Source organism: Danio rerio, chromosome 6 (genome assembly GCF_049306965.1).
Source record: "Danio rerio strain Tuebingen ecotype United States chromosome 6, GRCz12tu, whole genome shotgun sequence".
NCBI classification, from domain to species: domain Eukaryota; kingdom Metazoa; phylum Chordata; class Actinopteri; order Cypriniformes; family Danionidae; genus Danio; species Danio rerio.
Genome location: NC_133181.1, coordinates 37027624 through 37041677, shown reverse-complemented (window position 1 = coordinate 37041677; position 14054 = coordinate 37027624). Strand labels below are relative to the sequence as shown.

At 34.9% G+C, this 14054-nt stretch overlaps 1 protein-coding gene across 3 annotated transcripts in view; it reads right to left on the bottom strand.

Annotated features, from left to right (window-relative positions):
• Window positions 1-14054, bottom strand: part of lrp8 (low density lipoprotein receptor-related protein 8, apolipoprotein e receptor) — a 332503-nt gene that overhangs the window by 308705 nt on the left and 9744 nt on the right. For all 3 annotated transcript variants that reach the window (XM_073953023.1, XM_073953022.1, XM_073953024.1), the window contains one exon: window positions 10898-11035. The gene's annotated coding sequence lies outside the window, so the exon portion shown is untranslated. The remainder of the gene's footprint in view (window positions 1-10897; window positions 11036-14054) is intronic.

Genomic DNA, 14054 nt, shown 5'->3' with positions numbered 1-14054 from the left:
GATCCAATGATTAACATTTATGTTGATCCTGGAACATAATTTTTCTTCAAAAAAGTAATCCAGTTGGCGTAGTGGTAATAGCCTAGTGGTTAACGTGTTGCACGTCAGGGCGTCCCGAGTTCGAATCCTGGCTCGAGGACATTTCCCAACCCTACCCCTCTCTCTCCCACTTCACTTCCTGTCCAATCTAATTATGTCCTATCTACTAAAGATAGGATCACGGGAGGATCATGTGCCTATTACTGCTTGCAGCCGGTCCCGCATTATTCAATTTATGATTCACCAATCAGACGATTCCTAAGCCACTTTAAATACTCTCTGTTCCATATGACAGCCATCTTCGTTTGAGGAATACCGCCTTCCGCCCCTACTCCTCCTCCTTTTCTAGATGGGTGGCATGGTGGCCCAGTAGTTGGCACTGTTGCCTCGCAGCAAGAATGTCACTGGTTCTAGTCCTTACCAAGCCAGCCGACGTTTCTCTGCAGAGTTTACACATTCTTCCCATGCTCACATGGGTTTCCACCGTGTTCCCCGATTTCCCACCGTCCAAAAACATGCAACTTAAGTTAATTAACTAATCCAAACGGCACCGTAGAGATGCTCCTAGGAAATTGTTATCTCTTAAGAGCAATCACTATCTGTTCCTTAGTTGCTACAGCTGCTACCTGAGCTTAAACTCCCCTCTCGCCTTGCAAACGGGAGGGAGCCCCGGGCTTAAGGATCTTATGAGCTCAGGGCTCTCTCCCGGGACAGCATGCCAAACAAGCTTTAAAATAAATCATCAGCTAAGTGTGAACACTTGAACTGTAAATTATACTCAAAATCAGAGGGGAATAATAGATTAATAACAATCATGTAGAAGTGCATTAACCAAACCGTAAGCCTAAACTTATAAAATCTCTTAATTCTGATTGGCTAATCTGAATGTTGTTCCAGGAGCAACATAAATGTTAATCTAGTAACGTGTCCTATTTGGTTGAAATCAGGTTGGTGCAAGTTTCATTATCTGACCAATGTTAAAAATAAAGTAATGCTGAGGTAATGCACACATGTGCTTTAACCATCTTAATTCCTGCGCACATCCCATCATAATTTCACTTAAGTGCAAGTAACAAAAAGCATGCAAAGTGCCGCTGACTGATCACTGGTGGTAGATGGAGTTGAGATTTAAAAAAATGGAGGACTATTATTAAATGTTTTGCTTTTAATTAAGATTTGAAACTTGTGGATTTTTGTCTCAGCAGGTTAGATGTATTTGCCACACGGCATCTTTATTGTCCAAATCCACATGTAAAATATTATAGGTTTTACAGTTCATGAAAGAGATTGGTAAGCGTTTGATGCATTTAAAAAAAAGGTAAAGTAAATATTTAATTTTCCACAATTTTACTTTGTTATTTCACATTTGAGATTTTATTAAAAACGTTTTATATGATGCCAGCTGGTTCCTTAAGCTCAAAACCTTTAATTTTGTATCCAGTTTAATTAATTTATCAGCATGAATCATACTTTGTAATATTTTATATTAACAATATAATAATAATTCATATTTGAATTAAAATGCTGAAGTTTAAGTTAAATGCTGATGTTTGTTTTTCCAGATGACTAGAAATGTTAAAGAGATAATTTACAAAAGAAAAAAAAAGAAAATTCACTCAACCTCGAGTTGTTCCAAATGAGTCCATGAGTTTCTTTATTCTGTTGAACACAAAATTATATATATATATATTTTTAAGAAAAGTTAAAAACCTGTAACCACTGAGAATCACTATGAAAGTCAATGGTTACAGGTTTTAAACATTTTTCAAAATATCTTCTTTTGTTTTCAAAAGAAGAAGGAATCTCGTTGATGTTTGAAACAAGTAAAGAGTTAATAAATTATGATAGAATTTCTGGGTGAACTATCCCTTTAAAAGCAATACTTGTCACAGCGAACACCAGTAAAATATAAATCAAGGAACGAGATGAAAAGGGACAAAGAAAAGGGATAAGCAGGGTCACAGAGGGTCCGTCTTTAAGAGCCATTCCGTAATGCTGCGCACAAACAGAACAGATTAAAGACCAGCTTAGAAAGCAAGAGATGGGGTCAATTACACACTGTGATTCTCCTTACATCCATGTTAAGATTTCTAACACATGGTGCAAAATGGGGATCAAGATGTTGAAATTGGGGTCAAGAGAGGCTTGTCACCGATATTACTTCCCAAGGCTTGTAAACAACATGTAAGAGTATTAAAACAGACCTTTAGCGAGATGAGAGCGGTTGTTTACAGGATAAAATGTGTGTTGTGTGCGTTCACATCTGACAATGACGAGTTAACCTTGTTGCTATTGGAAACATACTCGCATATGAAGGGTAAGATGCATTGCGCACTATATTAAGGGATTATGCGTTCAATAATCCCTGTGAAATATCTTGAATACTGTAGTCAAGGGTACACGTATTTAGGTTAGATTTTGAATCAAATCAAAAGAATGTTCCAGAATTCTGAGTGACACAGATTTATAGCCAACAGGGCAGGATTTGATACATCATTTTTAAAAATGTTTATTCATGAACCTAATGTTGTGAGGCTACAGAATGTGATGGCATAATACCTACAAATTATAAATTCTGGTACATTACACCACATGAGATATTGGGGGTACGGCTGAAATATTATTATAAATTATTAGTAGGGATGCTCCGATCAGGACTTTTGCAGCTGATACTGATTACCAATACCTTGTCACGGTGATCGGCCGATACCAAGTACCGATTCTGATGCTTCAAGCATTACATTAAAATGCATACATTGCATTTTACCTACAAGTAGTATACTAAAACGGAAATCTCTCCTTACTTAAAAGAATAAATCAAAGATGTTGCATTTAATTCCTTAAACATGTCTCTTAAAATGATTTAGTGTGGACATGTCATGGTCAAAAGCACCTTTACAGAAAATAATTGAGAAAACAGGTACAAAAATTTAAATTAAAAATCACTAGCAAAGCAATTTGGAAACATTGCAAATGAAAGAATAATTATTTAACATGTCTCAATGAAGTTTGGGGCACATATTTGATGCATAACTAGAAGTTAAAATGCAACTATAAATCCATTACTTCTTTACTAAAAGGAAATAGGTCCATAAACTGCTGTTTATTACAATAAGTTATATGACTAAATATTCAAGTTAAAAATTATCTTGCTTTTTTTTTTATTTCCCTGATATTTTCAGCCAAGTTTTAATGAACTTGCAATATTGTTGAAAACACAGAACTTTCAATTTTGATATGTAAAGGTATTATGTAAATATTTCACTTCTTATAAGTAAAAATGTTTGTAAACTCGTAAACAAACAATTGCGATCGGTTCATAAGATAAGCGAGTAGCGATCGAGTCATGAAATGTGATTATCAGCCAATACCAATCTCTGGCCTCAACCGAAGCATCCCTAATTAGTAGTCTTTAAAATAATACAACATATTAGATAGGAGTGTGACAAGATACTTATTCCACAAGACGTGGAAAATAGTAAACTCCCATTCCCAGAAATCCATGAATGATACATATTATTTTTTATTATTTTGAATGAATTTTTTTATGTTTAAGTAACTTTTGTTACCTATGATTCTATGATTCATTCTAGTTGTTTGAAACTTCATGAAGAAATAATCAAATGAATGAGATGAAAACTTGTTGATTGAATGAGATTTAAGCTCTAAATATATCACTGACTCTCTCTGGTGAGTTACTGTAGGTGGTATTATGCACTTATAAGCTGGTTTGCATAACCACCAATAAAACAACATAAGAAGAGGTCACTGCGCATGCTTAGCTTAACAGACAGAACTTTTGGAATTCTGCAGTTTTGGTGTTCCACATATATATGTACACCTTATTCTTGGCACTTGTAGTTTCTTTTGCATGTTGACGATTTCATTTTTGCACTGTTTCCTTCAAACAAGCTACTGAGGCATGAACACTAGAGCATGTGCTTAAACAAGACTATATAGTGATTGAATGTAGAAGGTGCACATTTGTAGCTGGACAGAAGCATTGTTTAGACACTGTTTCCATGGGGTGATTAAGCAATCAAGCTTAGCATAATTAGGGAAGCTGCAATGTTTTAAATAGACTGATATTGCAACAATATTGTCAACTGACTGTAGCTGTTTCAAATACTTTCTGGGAGTGGAACAATCACTGATGCTCAGTACATCTTTTTTTGTAATTGGTATTTTCTTAAATACCATTTTTTTTCTTTTGTGTTACTATTTTACAGCTTTAAAAAAAGTTTTTACAAATGTTCTCGTTAAAATTTTTGTTATTTTTTTACTTTAGTTCAAGTTTACTTGGTTTGTTTAGATGCACAATGGGTGCTACGATTATATCATGTTGATTCAACAAATTATTTTTTGGAGTGTCTCTATTATCTTTTTAGATATGTGTAATGTATATTTTAAGGTAAAATTGTGTATTGCATTGCATGAGATTGCAAGCTGACTGATAAATCAATATTGTATCACTTAAACAGTTATATATACACAAGTAAGATGAAATATCCAAGCAACAATATAAAGATGAGGCAATTACATTTTGCATTTTTACATATACATTATATCTATTTTATATCTATATTTATTCAAAGGTATGTAGGTTTATCCAAAACAAAGTCTTAAGAAAATCGGTTGCCAGTTAATTTTAGAAGATCAAAGTAATTTTATATATTAGTACATGCAAAAAGTAGAAAAATATAGAATAAATTAAAGTGCAGTATTAGAAAGTCAGAGTTAAGTTTTATTTTTATTTTTTGTAGAATAAAAAATTTCATAATCAGGGTCAGAGCATTTCTTTAATTATAAGAGACTCTTGAAGCAATCCCAACAATAATTCATAAGGGATAGACCATATACCTTATTCAACAGGATATCTTTTATAACCAATTTAAAGTATTTCCTTCAATCTGTGGGATTGTTTAAAACAAATCCTAAATGGACCAGACCAAATTCCTGTCAAACCACTATCTTACTTTAACAGGTCAGTGAGGGCGGTCGTGATCTAAGACCATGACAAATTTCAATGTGCGTGTTTGGACGCCTGCTGTGAGCGATTGCTCTCCTTCACCTCCCTTGGACAGTTATACTGTATGTAGTGTAACATATCAGCAATCAATAGTAAACTGAGGTTTATCTTCTCCTGCTGTAACAACATGACTAGTCTCAGTGACTGGAAACAGCATGTGCCATTGATTTACGATATGTGTGTCATAGTGTGGAAAAACTGTCATTTTTTTCTATCATCTCAAAACTTTTTCCAGTATACATGTATTAAGTACTGCTCAGATGACAGATTTTTAGCATTAGGCATTTTACCAATGTTGGTTCTGACCATGACTTTGTCATGACTTTGAGTAGGTTCTAAGTAAATATTATTGAAAAAGTAATTGTTTTACAGACAACAGCTTCCAGAGCAAACCAAATTTAAATTCTAGACAACGAAGAGAAGCCTCTCTTGAAAGACGGAGAAATTCACACTTGTTGAGGCAATCAGTTGAACCTGTAATTATGTTTTTGTTTACTGAGCTTACAATTATTGGTTCCAATTTTACATTTTATGTTGTTGCTACAATGTCAGAAAAGGGCAAAGCTGTTTGGCTCTGTTATAGCCTGCTTGCTAGAATTACACTGTTGATCTGGTGTTTGTTTTACATTTACAGTACCTTTTACATTTAGTCGAAACAGCTTAGAAACGAGGAAGGCATTAAATGACTCAATATAAAGAAGCAATGCACACAAGAAGTGGTACTTATTACAAATTTGCACAAACCACTCACATTAGCATTCACACAGTCAAAGGGTTTGCTCTTTTTCATTAACATTGTCTGGGTTGGATTTTTGTTTAAATATATGAATTATTCAGATGCAAAGGCCTCTAAATTCCATCTGAAATTTCTATCAAAAACAAGCATTTCTCTCAACCTCTCAAATGCTTAGGTTCGTTTTTTTTATATTACAGGCAATGGAAATACCCTATTCATCAACATACTGTACATGTGAAATTACTGAACCTACATACAAGAGTCTGAGAAAAATGCTAATTTTAGAATGAAATACATTTTAAATGTCATTAAGAGGATTTTACATCTCTTCATATACATCTGAGCAAATGAAAGTCATGGTTTTGCTAAGTGGCAGTGACATTTCTAGAATGCCTTTGACGTGATTCACCAATAATAAAACACTGTACTGGCCAGATAGCACATTAAATATTTTAGAAGGAGAGGTTTTATTATACAAAATAAGTATTGAACAAATCACCATTTTTGTCATAAAACATCTTTCTAAAGGTGCCATTGACTTGAAATTTTCCCTGGATGTTGGAAACAACCAAAGAAAGCAATATATGCACAGATCTATTCTAATTAGTTTAAAAATTAAGTTATGCGTAATAAAAAATATTGAACACATGAAGAAAGGGAGGTGTAGAAAGGCAAGGAAACCCCAGACAGCAACTGAAATCTCTCAGCAGTTATTTAGCAACCCTATGCCATTCGTCATTGTAAACATATATTAGCTGCTTCAGTCCAACATCTACATTAGCAGGATGATAAAAATTAAATCAGGGTGAACATTTCAGCATGAGAATGATCCAAAAACAGCCAAGGAATCAGATATCAGATTTGATAGAAAAGACCCACAGAACCATCAAGATTTTTACACTCTGTTGAAGGCCGTGAACAATTCATACCTAAGCAATTCATATGACTTCATTTTTCATATGAGAGGTGTCTTTAAGCTGCCGTCAACAAAAAAAGCCTTTTATATGAAGTTTAAATGCGTTTCAGTAGTTCAGTACTTTCTCCTTATGTCATTCCATTGTTATTACACATAACTTATTGTTCAGATTTTTATTTTTTTTTATGTTTGTATTGTTTGGGTTTTTACCTAAATTTGGTTAAATTCCATGAGAATGGATCCTTTGGAAATATTATTCCCAGGAAAAAAAACTAACGATTTTAATACTTATTTTTCCCGCTGTATTTTGCTATAGTACTGTGGTGGAGTAACACTCTCATAAACTTGTTTATACTCAGATTATGTATAATGATAAATGTCACAACATAACTGCACAACAACATTGATTAGAAATAACTGTAAAGCCTAACACTCAAATAAAAATAATAAGGTCATATACTAGGGATGTAACGGTATCAGAATTTCACGGTACGGTAATACCTTGGTATGAATGGCACGGTACGGTATTTATTGAATAATTTTCAGAAAAACCAAACTAATGAAAAGACTCGAAAAAAGTGCCAAAAGTGTTTATTTACCTTAGCACTGAACATATCAATGACATACAAATTAGCCATCTATCTGTAAGTTTCGAAACAGGAACTTAAATTTTTTAATTTTAATAACAAAAAACTATTAAACCATGTAAAAAAAAATAAAGTTTCAATTTAGTATTGTTGAAAACTCTTCACATTAAACATTTAATCACTCACTCACTTAGATAGAGATGGGTTTTTTGAGGAAAATTATCATATAAATATAATCTGGTAAAAGCTGGGATCTCTGGGCATGTTCCCAGCAACAGAAAAAAACCCTCTCATTTGGGACTGAGGTTTCTGGGACAGAGAGATATGATTTAGCCAAGGTTGACAGCAGTGGGTAACGTTGTGCATTGTCTTTCTACCACTTGAGAGGACAAGCCATGAGTGAGATAGAGGTCTCTTTGCGGTACAAGTCAATGTCTGCATCAATCTAACAAGTGTGCTGTGTTCTGCAGTCCCCATGACTGTCTTTAGTTGTATTTCTCAACTTATATTTTACCACATTCTGGCAGTGCCTGCATACCGTTTTTTTCTTTGTCTGTCACCTTTTCCCCTTTTTCGTATCTTTTTTAGAAAGAAACCGAAAAGCTTCCACACATCCGATTTAAAACCTGCTTTAGGTTCGATCATTTCCAGCTCTTATTTTTCCCCGCTACTAGCAACACACTCTATTTCTGCATTAGTGGATCTGTAGTAACAACTGACCGCAAGGGATGATGGCCACGCCTAGTCTGATGGGACTTGTAGTTCCCGCTACCTCCCGTTCGCTTCATTTGCCTAAGCAAACTTTTCTCAGAACTATAGTTTTATTGAGTCATGTGACTACAATAATATCGAAAAAAATTACTATTGCGGTATGACGGTATTTACAATATTGTTACATCCCTATCATATCTCTGAGGTATGTAGGATTATCACTCACCTCAAATGTTATTTTTTCTTCCTAAAAATGTGAGGCAAATGTTTTATCACAATACTTAGTTTTCACATCTTTTCATTCAATTGGGATGTTCTGATTTAAACTGAATTGCAAGGACACTGACTGTAACATTAAGCGTATTTTGCAGTATTAAACACAGAATTTATATGCAGACAAACATGCAGAATTTATACCGATTTCATCAGGCTGTGAATATTCTTCAACTAGAACAAAAAGAATGGACTTGCCTCATCAGAACAGGGTGTTTAACGCACCACTATTTCTGTTTAAAAAAACATTTTGTTGTGGCCCAGATAAACAGTGTTTAAGTAAGATTGACAAGAGAAGAGTTGCGAGCAATAACATGAGTGTGAAAATTTATCTCATTTCGAAAACAATCAACCCTGAAAACCTTTATAACTTTGTAAAGATGAATATAGCACAAATAGTCTCTAGTTAATACAAGTTCAAGATATTTTCACAATTTATCCGATGAAATACATCAGTGATCCCCACTCATTTTAATGCTTTATTTGTCTTTAAAAGGGTGGCTGCTAATAATAGGGAGCACAGAGGTTGTTTGGGACATTACACATCATCGTACCTAACAGCAAAATCATTTTTACAGCCCTAATGTCTTAATAATAACACATTTAAAAGCATACATGCTCAAACCTTCAGGGAAAATAGCTTTTAATTGTCTTTATTGTATTGGCTTCAGGTTGACTTAGTGTTCACACTGCTTTATCTGTCATGCTTTATCAAACCTAGACATACAAAATAAATCTATTTTGTGACAGAACTTCATGAATGTCCAAAAACAATGCTGTGTGCTGAACTTTCTCCTTGTTTTGTGTGTGTACATACAATGCATCGGAAAGTATTCATTGCTCTTCACTTTTTAAACATTTTTAATGTTACAACCTTATTCCAAAAATGGAATAAATTAATTTATTTCCTTAAAATTCTATCTCAAAATACCCCATAATGACAAAGTGCATTTTTTTTTATTGTTTCAATTTTGTTAAAAATAAAAAAGCTGAAAAATCACATGTACAGAAGTATTCACAGCCTTTGCTGAAAAGCTCTAAATTGAGCTCAGGTCATTCTGTTTCCACTGATCATTCTTGAGATGTTTCAGCAGCTTAATTGAAGTTTACCTGTGGTAAATTCAGTTGATTGGACATGATTTAAAAAGGCATACACCTGTCTATATAAGGTTCCAGGGTTGACAGTGCATGTCAAAGCACAACCCAAGCATGAAGACAAAGGAATTTTGGGGACCTCCTAGAAAGTATTGTCTCAATGCACAAGGTTGGGGAAAGTTACAGAAAAAATTCTGCTGCTCTGAAAGTTCCATTGAGCACAGTGGCCTCCATCATCCGTACAGTAAGTGGAACCACCAGGACTCTTTCTAGACCTGGCCGGCCATCTAAGCTGAGTGATTGGGAGAGAAGGGAAGGTGATCAATAACTTGATAGTGACTCTGTCTGAGCTTACAGAAGAACAATCATCTGTGCAGTAATTCAACAATCAGGCCTATATGGTAGAGCGGCCAGACGGAAGCCACTCCTCGCCTGGAATTTGCCAGAAGGCATCTGAAGGACTCTCAAACCAGAAGAAACAAAATTCTCTGGTCTGATGAGACTAAAATTGAACTCTTTGGAGTGAATGCCAGGCGTTAAGTTTAGAGAAAACCAGGCATCGCTCATCACCAGGCTAGTACCATCCCTACAGTGAGTCATTGTAGTTGCAGCATCATGCTGTGGGGATGTTTTCCAGCAGCAGGAACTGGAACACTAGTCAGGATAGAGGGAAAGATGAATGCAGCAATGTACAGAGACATCCTGAATGAAAACTTGCTCCAGAGTGCTCTTGACTGCGGACTGGAGTGATGGTTCATCCTCCAGCAGGACAATGACCCAAAGCACACCGCCAAAATATCAATGGAGTGGTGTCACAACAACTCGGTGAAAGTCCTTGAGTGGCCAAGCCAGAGCCCAGACCTAAATTCTATTGAACATCTCTGGAGATCTAAAAATGGCTGTACACCGTTGGTTCCCATTCAACCATCTAGAGCCTGAGAGGTACTGCAAAGAGGAATGGGACAAAATTGCCAAAGACAGGTGTGCCAAGCTTGTGGCATCATATTCAAAAGATTTGAGGCTGCAATTGCTGCCAAAGATGCATCAACAAAGTATTGAGCAAAGGTTGTGAATACTTATGTACATGTGATTTTTCAGGGAAGAAGACGCATTTGTATTGAACTGTAATGGACCACATTGTAACTATGAAGAAAAACACTGATAGCATATATAGTTGATTATTATGTCTATTTTATGATTGTGTCAAATAATATCATGTCTTATTTTTGACAAGTTTAGGTGTCTAGTCTGTCATAATGGATGTTTTAGTCATTCGGTCATTACCTTAGATTATCATGATACATGTGTAAGAAGCATTATTGTATGTATCAGTTTCTGCAGTATTCCAAACCCAATGGATTTTCTTGAAAGGAGCCTTGGGGATGCCAACTTTCAGGATGGCAAACAACATATATCATCACTGCAGCACATCATTACATTTCTCTAGGGAATAAAATGAGACAGTAACTCTATATTTTGAAGAAGGACCCACCAATGTTTGTGATGCTTACCTCATGGATTTTGTCATGCTTTGCATTTTCTTCATGAGATTTGTTCGTCTATATGTCCCCAGGAGCCTCGACACTGTCTCTTTGTATCACCAAGTAGCTGATTACCTTTCTGTCACAGGCGACAACCATCAGACTTATCTGCAAATAAATGCCACATCATAGGGGAATGATTTATTTTACCACTCATGCTCCACTGCACACTCATGTTTCACTGCATACATACAAAGCACTGTTTGCACATAAAAAACAACAACTTGCAAGTGAGTTTCACCCACGTTTTTTGACCCTTCATCCTCTCGGCAATCACTATTTTTAACATGTGAACACACTGTTACTACACCAGCTTTCAGTTCATACAAGTTTACTCTTGATTTAACTTCCAGGTTTTAAATGAGACAATCATATTATAACTAAATAATTTGAAAAGCAAGTATTGTGGATGTCATAGTGTATTAATTAACATGCAATAAACGTGTTTTAATGTTTGATGTTTCGTAACTCAATCAAGAAAATTCTGAAGTCATTTAACAAAAATTAATATAAATTAATTTTAATAAAATTAATTGTCCTCTTATGAGATGAATACACACACACACACAATATATGCAATATCAACATTAACCATGAAATTAATTATGAAAACATTGCTAGTGTCTGAGGTGCACTTTTAAATATCTGGAAATCTTCAAAATCTAATGTTAAGCTGGAAATAAATTAAGGATCGGTTTTCTAAGAGAAAATATGATTACATTTATTTGCAAAAATTACACTTTCTTAAATTTCTTGAATTTAAACGTTCATGTGTATGCAGTTAACAAATCAATTATTAAAGAGAAACATCACTGTAATTAAATCCCCAGTTGTTAGTCAGGAAAATACAAACACTGCCTAACAAAGGTGCAGAATTAATTTAACTTTACAAATAATTACAAAGAAACAGCAGGTCAATGTGGAATTTTAAAGAACAAAAAAAAATACAACTGTAGTGTCTTATGAAAATCTTTTCCAGTTATATTTGTTACATTTATAAGTGTTAAACATTTTTTTTACACTATATCAATCCACATTTATGAGATAACAATTAAATGTTGAACATTTAGCAAATATGCATTACATTGATTGAAATGACAGTAAAGCCAATTCAAGTTTTAGAAAAGACTTTTATTTCAGATTTAGTAAGGGAAAATAGATCAGTTTTCCAAAAAAAGAAAAAATAACAACCCAACTGTTTTCATTACAAATAATAACAATACAAAATTGTAATTTAAATTGAGCACCAGATAAAAATATTACAATGATTTCTGAAGGATCTTGTGACACTAAATAATGGAGCAAATGCTTCTCAATATTCAGGATTTGATATGGCTGCACCATCCTGCAGCCCAAGACCAGTTAATCACTGAAGCTAAGCAGGGCTGAGCCTGGTCAGTACCTGGATGGAAGACCACATGGAAAAACTAGTTTGCTGTTGGAAGTGGTGTGAGTGAGGCCAGCAGAGTTGCTCAACCTGCAGTCTATGTGAGTCCTGATGCCTCAGTAAAGTGAAGGGGACACTACACTGTTCAGTGAGCATCATCTTTCAAATGAGACATTTAACCAGTGTCCTGGCCAAATTCCCTCTATCGGCCCTTTCCCATCAAGGCCTCCCAATCATCTCAGTCACTGAGTTGGCTCTATCACTATCTCCCCACTTCACCCATAGCTGGTGTGTGGTAAGTGCACTGGCGCAGTTGTCATGTGGCTGGCCAAGTGGATGCTGCACACTGGTAGTTGGAAAACCCCCCCGGCCCCAACCCCATGCACTCAAAAAAAATTTTTTTGAGTGCACATTACTTACTATAAATTACAATTTGAAATTTAAATAGAAAGCTATTTTACATGCAAATCTGACTACAATGGAATTCTCTATGGTAACATTTTAGTAAAAATATTAGATATGTGCTGTTTCATTCATTAACTGCTAAATGAATGGATGATAACACACTCAGAATCATCAAGAACAAAGATTAAACAAACAGCTTAGCAGAGAAGATACAAAGCAGGTAATGATGGCTAAAGACAATGAAGTTCTCATTCCTCCAAATGTAGAAGGACAGCTTATTAAAATGTCATAAATCATTTCACTAGCTGCACCAAAGCTGCACATTAGATTTAATAGATGAATCATAAATGCTCTCTCTCTTTAAAAAAGGAAAAATCAAATACATACAGTAGAGATTTGATTTAACAGCTGGCAGAGCATTAAAGGCAGATGTACAGTAAATGTAAAGAAACTTTATAATCTCCTCAGCATATCACATCCTCACATTGTTCTCTGTATGAATAAACCCTAAGCTCAGAGATTGTTTGGATTTGACATTTAATTATGGCTTGCTGTTACAAGAGGACATGCAGGCTTCAGATTTCAGTGGGAAAACAGCCAAGTCAAGTGCCTCAGATAACGGTGAGAGGAAAGCAGTGGTCCTGCAGAGCTGAAATTATAGCCTGCACATGAATTATCAACAGAAACCCGAGCGAGAAGCAAAAGAGCAAGACCTGAGGAGGGAATGGAGAGAATCTACTGACAGGGTGGAATTGTTTTCAATGGTTTAGGTGTGAGTGTCACATAATAGAGAGTGCAATAATAACTGCATGTGCTACATGAATGGATTCACACATTAGAGTAGTTCAGAAAGCTGACAAAGGAAATATAATGCAGGGATCAAAAATAGAGAGCAACCAACAATTTACTAAATGTCAAGATCACTGATTAGTCATAATCTAAGTTAATCAAACATGAGTAAAAGATGATTTTTAAAGCATTTTAATGAGTTACATATATATTCTGAAACACAGAATAAAAGACATAAATGAGATTTAAAAATGAAATCTCATCTAAATTACAAAACACTAACAGATTCCTCTGTGAAATCCAAATTGATATTGTTTATTTTGCTAGCACACATTGTTGTTCTTTGGATGAACAGCTATTTAGTGCAAGTTATACTGAAAAAAAAAAATGTTTTCGTAATCTTTAATCAAAGTCTGGCTATTTGCTTGCATGTTTGGAGTGGCAGTCTGTCTCTGTTGATGTCATTTTGATGTCTTACCGTTAGTTTGCTATGAGTGAATAATACACAAAAGAAAGCTCCAAACTATACTCAATAATCCTTTTTGT